General features: G+C 39.8%; 1 protein-coding gene across 39 annotated transcripts in view; it reads left to right on the plus strand.

The window, feature by feature from the left end:
• Nucleotides 1–15,742, plus strand: part of ZBTB20 (zinc finger and BTB domain containing 20) — a 771,855-nt gene that overhangs the window by 471,813 nt on the left and 284,300 nt on the right. For 2 of the 39 annotated variants that reach the window (XM_087861274.1, XM_087861278.1), the window contains exon 1: nt 1–1,040. The exons of 35 other annotated variants lie outside the window; for them this stretch is intronic. The gene's annotated coding sequence lies outside the window, so the exon portion shown is untranslated. The remainder of the gene's footprint in view (nt 1,041–15,742) is intronic. 2 more of the 39 variants (XM_087861275.1, XM_087861279.1) reach the window with 1 other exon arrangement.

Consider the following 15,742-nt stretch of genomic DNA (forward strand, 5'->3'; position numbering starts at 1 on the left):
CACACTGCATCACCAAGTCCTCAACAAGCAGTGGTGGGGTGGTGGGTGGGGGCCGGCTTTCTCATGGCCGTGGCCAGGGCATTCCGGTTCATCAGGAGTGTTCCTTTGTCCTCTCTTCTTCCTCTCCTCCACGATCGTACCCTCCCCCGCTTCCCTGAACTTCCCTTCTGAAAATGTCCGGATGGCACAGCAATGATCTGGGCAGAAATGAAATTTTGCTAATAGGCAGCCTCTGCAAGAAATCCTGGAACAGTGACACTGTTGAAACTGCTTCGTTTAGCTTGTCTACTGGGAACTCACATGAACTTCCCAACAGAATTCAAGGGGATGAAAAAAATCATTTTTGGTGTTGTTGTTTTTTTTTTTTTTTTCCCTTCTTGATTCTCTTTTTCTTTCTGTTTTGAGGGAGGTAGTTTCAGGAGACATGGCTGCATTCTGGTGTGGTGTAAAGTTTTCCGTCGGGAGACAATAATGTACATTCCTCTGGCAGAACGGGATGGGGTTTTTTTTGTTTCTCTTGCTGTTGTTTATTTATAAGACATTTCCTCTCAGTTAGTGGAAGTTAGATCGTAAGAGGCTCCAGTGATTTTCCTTCCACCTCCCCTCCCTAATTTCTGTGCTTCAGCACTCTGGAACACTGTGAACTCGACAAACTAATCAGAGCAGGGAGCTTAGCAGCCAGGCCTGGACACTCTCAAGAGACTGTGCTGATTCTCAGTCGACACTCCTTGGATCAGGAACCACAGTCCTGGTGAGTGGTGAGGTTCCAGAATTTGATGTGTCAAGGATTCTATTCTTGGTGTCTCTGAGGCAGTCAGGAAATAAAGGGTGTTTAAAAAAAAATACAATTTTTTTAAAACGCTACCAAACAATCCAACGGAATGATGAAGATTTTAGTGTTCACAGCTGAGAGCACTCTATGGACAATGGCAGAGCCTTGAGTCCGTTCTCAGGAGGATCCTGCAGGCATAGGTTTCATGCTGCCACCGATGGATGTCAGCCTTGACATGCCTAGCAAACATGCTTGTGGGAGGAGGAAGGTAGGTGAGTGTGTGAGGGCAGGGAGGTAGCTTTCGGGGTGGTAAGAGGGGGAAATGAAAGTGGGACTCTTCGTTCATTTGGAGTTTCTCTCTACCAACTTCACGCATCGCTATTCTGGACATTTACATTCTGCTCAGAATATTTAACGTCCCCAGCTAAACGGGAAAGAAAAGTAGATGCATACCAAAGGAATATTGTTAATACTGTTTTTCTAAAGATCACTTTGCTAAGAACTGGTTGCTTTTAAATGTGAGGGAACCTCCCCTCACCCGACCTTTGGAAAATATTATTTGTCACACCCTCTTCTTTATTCTTCTGCATTCATGGTATCGAATAGAAGAATGCAGTGAGAATCCTTATTTGGTTCCAGGGAAATTTATCATCCTGACATAGGAAAACTAGATGACTGTCCTCACAGTATTAAACCCAAATATAGTATTGCCCTCAATATAAAAGACTCTGATTGAGTGTGCTCTGGGAAGTTGTCGAAGGAATGGAATGGGGGTGGTTGCATCCTGTTTGATACGAGACTAGCAGAGGAGTCAACAGACGAGCTTTCAGAGCCAATGTGTGCCTTCCGTGTCCTTACTGATAACTCACACTCTCCCCGGAAGTGGAATTTCAGCTGAAATGTATATTTGCCCTTTGCCATCAGGTGACTACTAAACTGCTCTTACAAAGGTATTTGATCTTACCATGTTTTCTTGTCTTCCTTCCAATTTCAAGAATCTGGCATATTCCAAAATATTTAAAGTGGAAAAAACAAAAAACAAACAAACAAACAAAAAAAACATGGTAGCCATAAAAGCATTTGAGTGTGTGGCAGCATCTGAAGTAAATTGCTCTTTGGAAAGAGGGAGGAGTCTTTGATGTCCCCAATATGGTTCTCATACGCTAAAACTTTGAAGAACCACAATCCAGCCTAAGGGGCACTTACTAGATGTTCTTAAATATTTGGAAAGAGATGCTATTTTATTGTTTTAGTTGTCCTTGCTGTTAACACATTGCCAGTAGATTCCTCCTAAAAGTCAAAAATGCTTTAGCAATAGTTGATTTCATGTTGAACCAGATGTGTATTGTGTGTGCCTGTTGTGTGCACTCTTGTCCAAGCTGGTGCAGTCATCCAACACATTACATTGATACTTAGCTTTGAAATTTTGTTTGCTACTCTGGACGATTCAGATTCTTAACCAGAGAACTCACACATGCTCAAATATCCCAAGTTCTCTGCAGAGACTGACCCCTGCTACAGCCTCATCAAGGTCTGTCATGACCTCTACAACAGAATCAGGCTTGTATCATGATACCTATAATTTGTGAGGCACATCAAATTCCTCACCTGTCATCATGACAGGAAGCGGTCTCCACGTTTTATTAGGATGAGTATGATAAACATTTCAGTGATATATAACGGTAAAGTTTGCCTATTTCAGTTAGGCATGCTAGTTATGGCCATACTATTTGTATGTTATAATGTCTCTTGGGGATTTTCCATTAGTCTCTTGTTTTCTAAAGAAAGAGGTTGAATAGGAAAATGGTGTTAAAATTTTAAAAATATGGTATAAAAATGTAACTAGCTTTTAGCCCATTACCACCAAGACCTATGTAGGAGGTTGTGCTTCACTCAGTTAACACTCAGGCTGTAGACTCCCAGGAGAATTATCTGTAAGGATGTCTATTAGGGCTATACCAAAGGCAGGCTGGATCTCCAACACTTCGAAAACATTTTGATGTTGAAATCTCCTACATCTAATATATAAAACTTTCTGAGCATCTGTAAGCAGAGAATAGGTAAACATGAATATCTCAGAGTGTATCCCAAGAGATGACATTTTAAAAATATAACCTGCCAGAGAGATTTTCCTTATTATTGGCAAGATCTGGAGGTCCACATGGCTATGGAAGAATTCAACGGCGAAGTTGGAGTATATACATCTGAATATGATCAGTACATCTCTGGAAGGCAAGATAATGATGTGTTTCTTTCTGCTTAAATTATATTAATACCTGATTTTGTTTCAATGCCTGTGTTATAAACCTTAATAGTGTACTATCATTAATTCAGTTTTTCAGGCTCATCTCAAAAATTTGTAATGTCATTTCAGAGGATGCATGCTGTAGAATGTATACTTTCCTGCATGCACATTTTAGCTATTAGTGCTTCCTGCATGTTACATTCATTTAATTAGGCAGTCAGAATTAGACAAAAATGACATCACTAAATAACAGAATTATGATTACACCAATAAGAAATTATTCTCTCTTATTTGTATAAAAATGCTTTTTGATATTTGATTCCTTTAAAAAGATACATATTTTTGAAAGTTAAAAAGAAGTTGATTCATTGTATCATGTGTGACCGTGTATGTATGTTAGCTTGTAAGTGCATATATACTTGCATTATGGCATACCTATACTCAACTATTGAAAATATGACTGACTACTACCTAGGTTTACTTGCCTTTGAATTCAACCAGATGTTTTACAAATTGACCTTAAATGAAGTGTAGTTGACATTTTATCGCACTGACAACACAGAAATTTTGTACAAATATTTATGAACAGTATCTATAAAAGGTGAGATTTGGTTAGCCAATAAGATTAGTAATTATCCTTCATCAAATATACATGTTAGATTATAAATGTAAATTCTATTATGCACAGTCTCAAAATAATAATTGCTATATGTATAAAGTAGTTAAAATAAGTAGAAAGTAATTAAATTGCTATTAATTATCTTAAAATTGAGGCTATATTTAATGAATTTGCTTTATTTTGTAAGAATGAATTTATGTACAAATTCCCAATTTATTCCAGTTTCTCAGTTACTTAGGTGTATGCTAAATACTTTGATGCTGTATTTACATATCAGCATCAGCAACTATAATTTTCCAGACACCTTTTCAAGACACCCCACCAGATCATATCCTTGCCCAGTCACACTTGTTTCTCTGAAGTTGTTTATGATAACCCAAACTAAAAGTTAACTTCCCCTTCTGACATGGATAGCATTTTAAAAATCTCTAGGTTTCAGTTGGCACTTATCATATACTGCTTTGAACTGAAGTTTTTTGTAGGTATGAAACTACAGGTGGTTAGAAGGCAGGTAGTGCATTTCATGTTTGTCTCCCTCCCAACCAGTGTCAAACTGCTCAGTCTGAGTGGAAGATCAGTGAGTAGGTGATTAAGGAATATCTGTATGTCAGCGCATTCAGTGTATATGTTTTACTTATCATAACAAAAGGAGTATGTCCAGAAAGCAAATCAATAGATTCTTCTCTATCTGAACCCCTTAAATTCCCATATCAGATCTTCGGACTCACTGACGGCACCTGCCACTATCTACAGAGGTGCCTTCTCAAATTTCCACAATGCACAGGATATTCCTGACAGAACATGGGGTCTTGAGCTTGCAGTCGTTCCATTCATTTTCCAGGACTCTTGAGGGGGCCACATACCCAGCTTGTTGCGCTCACACAGTCTGACAGGACCAGACTCACCTAGAATTTATCATATTGACCAAAGGCCTCTCCAGCTTGCCAGTAACTCAGTCAATCAGTGGTTCTTCCTTTCCTCAGAGCCAACATCTAAGGAGCTCAGCCTGATGTCAGATATGGATAGGCTGATGTCAAGACTGCCTCTGAATGCCCTGTGAACTAGACAGTAGTGGGGGTGAGGGGAAGACAGACAGCACAATAAAGACAGGGGCAAAAGGACAGGCAGCCAAATCATTCGCCCTATTTTAACAGGCACTAATTAAGTGCCCCTTTTTAGGGAAATAATAGCTGAAAATAGCTAAGTGCAATTGTTTCTCATGGATGAGTAGAGAAATTGGTGGGATCTCTTGGTGCTGCTTCAGTCATTAAGCCACAGGACACTAAGGCACCGTTAGTGCTCTGGGGCATCAAAGAAGAGAAATTCCAGCACCTTACATGGCAAGTGGCTGACATGAATTACATTTAGGGAGTAACTTCATATACTATAAACCAACCCTGATAAACAATAACTGAAAGAAACCAAGATACTGTATAAAATGTGCTTTAGTCTGTTGTCAGTGATCAGTCACCTTGGCCGTCCTCAAACTACATTTAATTCTGTCTTCTACACTGAATTCTTTTCCAGATCTTCAAATATATATAAATGAAATGTACTAGTTTCATTTCCATCTATTTTCCCTACTTATCCTTTAGTAAACTGAATTCTTAGATGTAAGCAGCCAGAGGGAGAAAGAGAAGTGGTTCACATAATGGATAATTAACCCTTGAACAATGGAAAGTTAACTCTCCATAGACATGCCAAAAACTGAAATGTTTTGTTGTTGAATTTGCCCTCCTTTGGGTGTTAACACATTAAGGACACCTCCGTTAGCACAAACGTGGCATCAAACAACCTGTTCATCCTCAAGATACAAATGCCACACTCACCTTCCAGTTAATTCTGGCAGGATTTGTAGCCTGATGTCCTCTTGGGTAGCCATGTACAAACCACTCTGAGGGGCAAAATTGTATGAGTGCCTAATCCACTTTTGAAAATGAAAGAAAAGGATCTGTTTTATGAAAGGCACCTAATAAGGAAAGACACAAATTGTAATAAAAGGTATTAGCGCCTTGCACCTCCAGTTAATTGCCTTCTTAGTCAAGAGGAACCAAAATAGTGTAATAAATGTTAAAGCTACATCATGAGCAGAGATTTGTCTTTACCTTTTAATACTGAAATGAAAAGAGTAGCAAACCTTAAACTACCCATGCAGTCTTAATTTAGGCTCCTAAACTTTCAGTTGCTTCATTTGTCTAACGAGAATAATACTACCCACTCAACTTACTTACTGGTGTTGTTATGAGGATCAGATTACAAAGACTGTTCTTCAACACATTCATAAAGCATGGATTTAACATTAATTCATTCACTCACTCGTTTATTTATTAATTCAAGAAACATTTTGAACCCCTACTCTGTGTCAGGTATTATTCTAGAAACTAAAGATTGATGCATTTATTAACAAGTATTTATAGGGGAGCACATACTGTACACCCAGAGCTTTTGCAAGGGCTGGGGATACTACAGTAAACAAAACAAAAAGAAGTCTCTGTTTTTGTAATGCTTACTTTTTAGTCAGGGGAGAAAAATGATAAGCAAGTACATATGTCAGATATATCATGTTGGATAGTGATAACTGCTACAGAGAAAAGTGAAGGAGGAAAGAGAGTGAGAGTATGTGTGTGAGGGGTCAGGTTGCAATTTTAAATTGGAGAGAGGGAATGCCTCATTGAGGGGGCAACATTTGAGAAAAGAGAGAAAGCAAAATTTATAGATATCTAGGCAAGAGCATTTTTGACAGTGGCACCAAATGCAAAGGTCCTGGACAAGAATGTATCTGGCAAGTTTGAGTGATAACCGAGTAGTCTTTGTGGCAGGATCAGGGTAGGCAAGGAAAACGTGGTTGGGGATACTGTAGGGGAGGCAGTGGGGCCCGAGCATGTAGGCCTTTATATGCTGTCGTGAGGGTTTTGACTTCGTCAGTGACAATACAAACATGAATAAGACATGACCTCAAGTTGCTCCACAGGGGAGACAGATAGGCAAACAAGTTGGGATGATGCTATATGCTAAGTATCATAATTGAATGATGTTCAAGGAACTTTGGAGGCGCAAGAGAGTGTGTTCAGCTGAATGTACCTTGGGGCCCAGGGTCAGGGAAAGCCTCACAGAAGAGCTAATGAATCCGTGCTGGGCCTTGAGGGATTTTCCAAGATGGTCAGAGAGAGGAAAGGCTGCAGGGGCAAAGGCACTTCAAGAGGAAATTGCGTGGCGAGTTGGGGATCCGTGTCACTGATGTTTAGCAGAGCGGGGGGGGGGGGGGGAGAAATGATGCTGTAGAGGTAGTCAGGGAACAATCATGTTGGGCCCCGATCACCATGCAAAGAAGTTTTAACTTCATCTTGTGGCATTTGGGGAGCCATTGAAAGTTTTAAGTAGGGAAGGTTAATGATCAAATTGTGTTATGGAAGCTCGCCCTGGCAGCAGGCTGGAGGATGGATTGGAGGGATGGGAGAGTGGAGGCAGGAAAATGAGTTAGGAGGCAACTGAAATTGTCAGACAGGAAACAATGAAGCCCTGAACTAGGACAGTAACTGTGGGAATAGAGAGAAGGAGACATGTTCAAGAGATAAGAAGCAGAATGAGCACAATCTAATAACCTTTGGGCTGGGTATCGAGAGAAGAAGGCATTTTGGATTGCTCCCAGGTTTCTGCCTTACACAACTAAGCGAGGAAAGCTCTGAGGAGAAGGAGCAGGTTTTGTAGACAGGGGAAGATGATAGATTTGCTTTTGAATGTGTTTATTTTGAGATGGGGGGGGCATCCAGACTTCTGGTAGGCTGCTGGATTTAGTCAGGAAAGCTGAGGACAGGTCAGTGAGAGACAGAAGTTGGGCAGCCATCTGAATTGTCAGCATCACAGTAGCAGTTAAAATTATGGAGTGGACTTTTCTCAAGGAAAATTTATTGACAGAAAGCAAAGGGAGCAGATCCTTAGAGTATACTACATTTATGAACAGAGAGAGGAAGAGGATCCTTAGAGAAGATTATTATTATGAGCAGCTATCATAAGCCAGTCGTTGTGCCAAATGGTGGGGGAACCAAGATGACTGGCACCCACAGTTTGTACAAATGGAAGAGGTTATCCTTACTATCACCAGCAGCCTGGGACAGTGCTAGCAGAGGAAATGCCCATTTCCCAAATCCCCAGAGAAAGTTGTGCGGAATACTTAATTAGCATCAAAGGAGATTATTATAAAGGCAGAATCCTAGAATGTTTGCTGCATGCATTTTTGCTATACAGTTCATTCCTGATTTCTCTAATACTCATATGTGTATGTTCCACTGTTAGCATGGGTTCAAGCTATTGGCAAAACAAGCCAGGTGTAAATTATGGTAGAATTGAAATCGATAGCGCTTTGAAGCACTGGAGTGCCCAGTTCACATCAGAGCGTGCGTCTGTGTTCACTGAAACATGGCTATCAAGTGCACCCCGAGTCATTAGATGTGTTATCCAGTGAATAACAGCATAATGATATTTTAGCAGAGCAGCCTTATGATAAATTCTGCTTTAGTGAAACTCCATATACAGAGCAATTTCTCCTGGCCGTGTATATTGCATGGCAAAGAAAGGATATCCTGCTGCGTATCAGAAGGCTGTAATTTCATTTAGGGGTTCTATTGACATCGTAAACTGCAAGAGCAGAGCTCAAGTGGCTATTTAAGTCATAGGAACTTCAAGCTAAAATTACTGCCTGGTCCTAATCGCCACCTCCAGGGGACTCCTGCCTATACATATGTGCTTTATATTTCTATCTTTGTGTCTATAAATACTCAATCACTCCAGGGGCTGAAGTGATAAGCTGTCCTAAAATATGGCAGGTATCAGTCACCTTTGTAGCTAATACAGGCTAAGGGCCAAAAGCAGCTATATTATTCGTTGAAGGTCAAATGCTAAAAGGGGCCAGAAACCCCTGACAAGTTCAGGGATTGGGGGTTCCTGTTTATCTTGCTTACAAGATATTCTCTACCAAATTTAAGGTCACGGTCTTCTAGTATGTTGAGGCCAGAAAGTAGGGATTATAGACTTATGCATACAGCTGGGTTTACAGCCAATAGGTCCTTGGTTTACTTTTTCCCCTCTCTGTTTTGACGCAGATCACTTATGAAAATAATAGTACTGAATAGTCTTATACCCAGGAAGATACAGGTTATATAGTACCCCATGGAAGTGATTCCCTAGATGTCTAAAGGGGACATTTTTTGTCTTGAGATATAATCAAGCTGAAAGTTAGAAGCCGTAATAATTGACTTGAATGTCTATGATGCTTTAGAATTGATTCCAGGAGACCAAAAAAAGAAAAAGTCAGAGCTAAGTATGGATTTTTGTTTGTTTGTTTTTTAATGAAAATTTCATGTTCATAACCCTACGCTAACAGTCAACTTTGTCAAGAGTAGACACTACAAAATTGGACACTGGAGTTCAAACTTCTTCAGCCAGTATGGTGCTGGTATTTTATTTGGTCACTCTCATTCCTGGGGTTGGGATTCATCATGCCGTCTTAATAAGAAATTCCTGCAGAATTATCATGGCTAAGAAAATCATGGTAAGAATAGAACTTATGATTCCTTGTAAGGTAAATGTGTTCTATAGTCATCTTATTAACCCTTATGTCACCCTGTAGAGAAGTGGAGGATGAGGAGGTGGAGAGCTGGACCCACACATAGTGGCTGACTGAAACTAAAATTGTCACTTTCCATATCAACTGGCCTATTGTTCTACCACCTCAGTGCAGTATTTCTTTATTGTTTAAATAGTATAATAAAAATTAAAGTCTTTGGGAGCCAAATCTCTCTCATCTGTTACCACTATACTTTCATTATATTCTTGAACAACATAATATGCCATTGTTAAACATTCCTGAGCAGGGCTACTGCTCTAGTAAGAGTACCCTCAGATCATTTATAGGAGTATAAAAAGATATTATGTAGGCATAGACAAGCTCTGACCTGAGATAGTACAATCCTTCTATTGCTCCTCTGGATTTAGGCAGCATAGCAGAGTGATTAAGAGGACAGACTGCCTGGGTTCTACCATTCACTAGCTATGTGAGCTTGGAAAAACTAATTCTCAGTACCTCAGTTTCTTATTCTGTAAAATGGGGATAATGATACCTTCATCATAAAATTATTGTGGGGAGTAAATGATCTAATGAATGTAAAATATTTCAACCAATATCTGGTATACAGGAAGCACTCAATAAACATTAGCTGTTGTTATAATCACCATTATCATCCTCCTCATCATTTATTCCTTTCCTGTAAAGTCATGGTTAATACCTGTTAGGAAAAAACCTACACAAGTGTGTGCCTGCCCACATATACAAATACACATGCACACACCCCATCCTCCTAGGAAGGCTTGCTTACCCCAGCTGTGGGCTTAAGCTTCACCTTCATGTTAAGCTCAATGTCTTCTTAAGTGGAGAATATAATGAGGAACTCATACCTTGGATGCAGAGGGTTTGGGTCTAAGTTTAGCCTTAACACTGGTTTCAAGTACTTGATGCAGAATTACTTAGATGCTGGACTCCTATTACCTACTCCCTCCAGTTGCTCTCATCTATCACTTAAGTCCTTTCTAAACTATAGATTCTGTTAAGCACACTCTAGTCCTGATCTCTTGATCAGTTCACCATTATAGCTCAATAAATTATTGTATCAGCTCAGTCAATAATTGTAGGATGAATGAATGAATGAATGAATGAATGAATGAATATTCTACTTACAGCCTTTTCACTTAGGTCCTAGTCCTGGCTACCCGATGTTCTAACTGCTGACCTCATTGTCTACCTAGGTCACTGTATTCACTATCCCTGACTATTATTCTCAGTCTTCCAGTCCAGACTCTCCTAGTTATTTTGTCTTCTTGCCTGATTTAAAACTCTGAATACTCATATCCAAAAAATATAATAGGCCTACCCCTCTATCTGCTTCATTTTTTCCTTCATGGAGCCATGAACACCATCTTTAGAATTGTGTTCTTTATGCCTCTCTCTGTGCCTTTTTCCCATTTGAAATTTGAATTTTAATCTTACAAGTGATTCATTTTCCATTCACATTTTAATCTGATGTCCTTAGTTCTAACCTTGATTTTGATCTTCATATCATGTTGTTCACATACCCCTTTCTGTATTTATTATATTTTGAGAAAAATATGCTTATATCAATAATAAGTAAGTGAACGCTGATATCAAGCCCTATCTGTAAGAAATAGCATTCAACAACCTTGGCAGACTGAGTGTTGTACCATTTGCTATGCTTCCCACAGTGGTCCTTATCTTAGCTCCTTGATGAATTTTCAGAGATTGTGTATCTTGAACTTGGTCTCAGTTGCTCTATGGCTGCTCTACCTCTAGGCTGGTGCTAAAAACATCCAAATATTAATTAATGTAGAATTTAATTGGGCGATGTTGGCATTAGTATAAAGTGTGTCCAATAGTAAATATCACATGTGAGAAGGAAAAGAACTAACAGCAAAATGCAACATTGTTGCAGCCAGTAAAGACCATTTACCATGGTATGTTGATATATTTATTGTGTTCCCTTTATTGTCACTATTTTTTTGACTCTTAAAAAAAGGGGAAGAGGTACAGTTTAAATTTAGAAACAATTATGATGATAATCTTAATTAGTACCTGTCACAGTAGTTAACAGTGTTACTGACTATCCAAGATACAATAGCTGCTCACAAGGAGCTTATAGTTTGTATAGGCTCGTTGCAGAGATTAGTAATTAGATCCTAAAACTAATTAAGTGGAAATTACTAGTCTATTATTATGCACCAAAATGGACAATGAAGAAAGGTAGTCAATGCTACAAAAATTCACGTCGGGGTGGCCTCTACTAGCACATGGAAGGCTTCATAGTAGAGGGAGAGCTTTAGCTGTGTATGTAGAGGTAGACGTAGTTGTAGATATAAAAGCTGAGCATTGAAGAATGGAGGGAAAAGGGTCTTTTGGGGAGAAGGAAAGATGGACTGCCATGGTGTGATATCAGAAAACAGAGAAGTAGTGAGAATGAAGAAAACTTTCAAACAAGGAGAAAGCATGGCAGTGGGAATGAAGTTGGTGTGCACAGGAAGTAATGAAATTAGAGATGAGATCCATGTTGGTGAAAATTAAGATATGAATTTGGAAAGGCAGATGGAATCCAGAATCTTTGTGGGTGATGAGAACATACAGTTGTACAATTAAAACTCAGTAAGGGTTTGCTGAATAATTGAGCAAGCAAAAATAATGAAAGCAGTGTTTTAGGAGTTGACCTGGCTATCGTGTGCAGAGTGCTTTGAGAGGGATGGGTCTAGTCAGAGATGCCAGCTGGGAGAAAATTGCAGTCACTCAGATGTAGAGCAATCAAAACTCAAATGTAGTCATGACTGCGGAGATTTTTTTTTTTAAGGGGGGAGATAGATATTTCAAAAACACATTAACAGCACTCTCGTTGTCTCTTCCCTGCCAGCCCTAACTCTAGTCTCACCTAACCATAACTTTAACTGGAAAATATCTCCTAAATGTGGGGTCCTCCTTACCTTTTGGTTTGATTTTAGTGAATTTGGTTACTACTTATAAGGCAGAACCAGATTGGGGAATGGACCCTCAGGGTCACTCAAGCCTCTGACCAGTGAGGGCTTTATTATATCCCTGAACAACATAATATGCTCTCAACGTTTGACTGCTCAGGGAATAAACTCAGGAAACACACAAATTCCTCTGGGTTCCCATTTGTGAGTCCTGGATGTGCACAACTCTGCAGGAAATCTCAAATATCATAAAGTTCTGACATGCTTGGGGGGTTCAGGAGGAAGGTTCTTTTGGTTTTTTTTTGTTGTGGTGGTGGTGGTTTTGTTTTGTTTTGTTTCTGTTCTATCCATCTCTATGCTCCCCCTGCCCCCCAAGGGGGAAGGTTCTATATAGTTCCCAGCTCTCACTGCCTGACTCCTAAATAACAATAGAAACATTTTCCTCCATTTTTCTCCCTTCCTTCTTCAGTTCAACCGGATCAATACCAAAAGACTGTATGCTAGCAGAAATCTCAAGACAATTCCAAGCATTGTCTTCACCCTGGAAGCAATCTCAGAGATCCCAAGGGTATTCTCATACTTTGTTTTGAGAAACAATTCTCTTTAACTTGTCCTTTACTGTGTGCCTAGTTCACCCATCATTATCAATCATGTTCCCAGTTGGCCTTTCTTTGGACGGTTCTGACACTTCTTGAAGAGTAACAATTTGGCCAGTATATCACATCTATATTCAACTTTCCGTTGACCAAAAATTGTGTGTATGCATTGCTATGTTCTATTCTTAAAGTAAGGGCCCCATTTTATACTATAGTTATTTGAGTATTTTCTTACCTACTCAGAGCTCCTTTCAGGTAAGACTATGCCTTATTTTTCTGCCTTTTGGGTTTAGCATAATGTATGCCCCATGGTAGACCACCAGTGTACATTCTTGGACACTCCGGATTTCATGCATTTTTTAAAGTAAACTCTATACCCAGCGTGGGGCTTAAACTCACAACCCCAAGATCAAGTCTCATGCTCTACTGAGTGAGCCAGCCAGGTGTCCTGATTTCATATTTTGAACAGGGACAACCCTCCATGAAGTTTTGAGTCTCTAATGTAGAAAATACCTCCTAAGTATCAAACTCTCTTGCCTCCCCAGCCAGCAGTCCCAGATACATACTAGGTCTAATTTTTCCCAGCAGTTGGCATAGGGAATGCGAAATCGATGACTCTGCTTGTCAAACCTGTCTGTCTGCACAGTGTAGAGTAGCACCATTTAGAGGAAGGGTGTTTAGAAAATTAAACAAGGACTGTCTGAATAGGAGACCTATCGGCCTGCAATGGAATGACAGGTTTCTGCCCACAAACTGGGGTTAAGACCTGAATATTGATGCTTCTTTTCACCCATTTGTGAGTAATGGGTCTCACCCCATTAGTGGGTGAATGTGTTACACCACTGGAAGTTGTTATGCATTCTCTGTAGGTCTGTATGAAGGAGCCGTAGATATACATAAATATGTACTTGCTGACAGATCTCTGTATTTATCTGCCTGTCAGTGGGAGCAGACAGGGCAAGCTCTTTGATGGGCAAGAACTGCAGGTCAAAGCTGTGCTCTTGCTCTTGCTGCTGCTGCTGCTGCTGCTACTTCTGCTGCTCCTGCTGCTGCTGTGGCTCTATCATTGGAGTCCCAAAGGAGGCTAGGGGCAGCTTGTCAGTTGTCATTCTAGCCTAATCTGAGAGGCCAGCTCTGGTCACTGTCATAATTAAAGAGACCTTGCAAATGTTGACTGCCAATATTGGACAAGTGGAGATGGACTCTTAAAGCTATGGCCACCTACCATCTATAATCTTTCAGTTGTGCCTCGAGAGTCCCTACCTCACTGCTACCTCCAGGCACTGTCTCTAATGCTGTTCTGATGCTGTCTGATCCTCCCGGGTTCTGAGTCAAGTGCATTTCCTGCTGCAGGCTGTGCCACTCTCTGTCTCTTAGCCTCTACTTCGAGACACACCCTCTCGCAGTTGGAAAAAATTATTGCGTTTCAAGTTTCTAAGGGAAATAGTCTACTGAACTAGGTGCTTATTTAAGAAGCAGCCACACCCCTGCAAATACGTACATCAGTGAGCGTGGTCTTGATCATCTCAATACGCAATACTAAGAAACAGAAAAATACTTTTTTCCTCCGAAGTAACAACATAGTCGTGATGGCAAACTGAATTTATTATTACTTTGTATATAACTGAGGAAAATAAGCAGAGCAAACTTGTGTTTTTAATCTAGGCCCGTTTACCAGTTTAATTTGATAGTGGGAATTAATTGTGCAATTCTTAATATAACTACAGTACAACCACAATTAAAGGACATTCTTTACAGTCATTGCCCCTCCCTCTCAAGCTTATAAGAGGGCATGGACCATTCTTTTCCCCAAAATTCAATTTTCCTCAAGATTGTGGAATTATTGCAAAAGAAGTGACAGGAGTATTTTTGTTTTTTGGTTGGTTTGCTTGGTATCCATTTAGTAAGAGTCTGACTGAAAGACACAAGGAAGGGAGCTCATCTTAGAGAGTGTTTTCTGACTGTGCCTTTTACCAAAAGGTAGTTGGAAGAGCAGAAGAGTTTTGTCTCAGCCAGAATTTGGAAGGAAAGAGAATAACTCATCAGAGAGAGGTGAGATGATGTAAAGGGCTTATTTCTGAGTGTCAAAAAGGTGAAAGACAGATGTTTCACTGAGCAGGAAGGGCACTGGGCTCCAATGTAGAGGTTTCTATTCTGAGTTATTTTTGTTTGGTTTGTTTTCTTCTTATTACTATTGTTAATATGTCTGGGATGTAACAAAAGCAGACTGATTTTTCTGAAGATCACCTCCAAAAGGATAGAAATTAGTAATTTGATCCACCAGATTGACAGACAATTAAATAAAAACAAAACAAAACAAAAAAAAAGAAACTCTGTTTACAATTAAGGATGTTTACTGAGCACAGGCTTTTTTTAAAATTAATTAGAGATTGATATTTGGGAGTTAGAAGTTGATGCTTCAGTGGGAGTGAGCTAGTTAAGAGCCCCATTTGGCTTTTTGCTTTTGCTAAAAGTCCTACAACTCAGAAATATATCTTACGTTATTTTAAAGGAGCATATGAGTTTGTAGCTTTGCTCTAACAGTCTGCACCTGCTTAACATGTTGAAATGGAATGATTCATTAGGAATGAAGAATTTTTTAGCTGCTGTCACAAAGGTTTCTCTGGGACAGTGTTTCCCAAGTGTGTCCTTGATCCTCAGAATCATCGGGGTTACCTGTGAAATATGCACATTTGTGGATCCCACCTCAGACAGAGAATCGGAAACTTCCATGGAACAGTCTTGGTATTTGTATCTGACATAAAAAACCTAGTCAATCAGTAGGATCAGGGAAGTTTGGGAAACACTACTCTAAGAGATTTTTTTAAGACACATGGAAAAAGGGAATGACGTATCAATTTATTCGATATTAAAGTGATCCCTATATACCTTTCTCCTGTGTTCTTCTCAGGAATTCAGAGGCATTTCAAGTGAGTGTTTCTCTAGGCCAGGGTTTTGTTTTGTTTTGTTTTCTTATAGCATCTCAT

This window comes from Ursus americanus, chromosome 4, assembly GCF_024610735.1.
Source record: "Ursus americanus isolate L20-20 chromosome 4, mUrsAme1.1.p, whole genome shotgun sequence".
Taxonomy (NCBI): Eukaryota; Metazoa; Chordata; class Mammalia; order Carnivora; family Ursidae; genus Ursus; species Ursus americanus.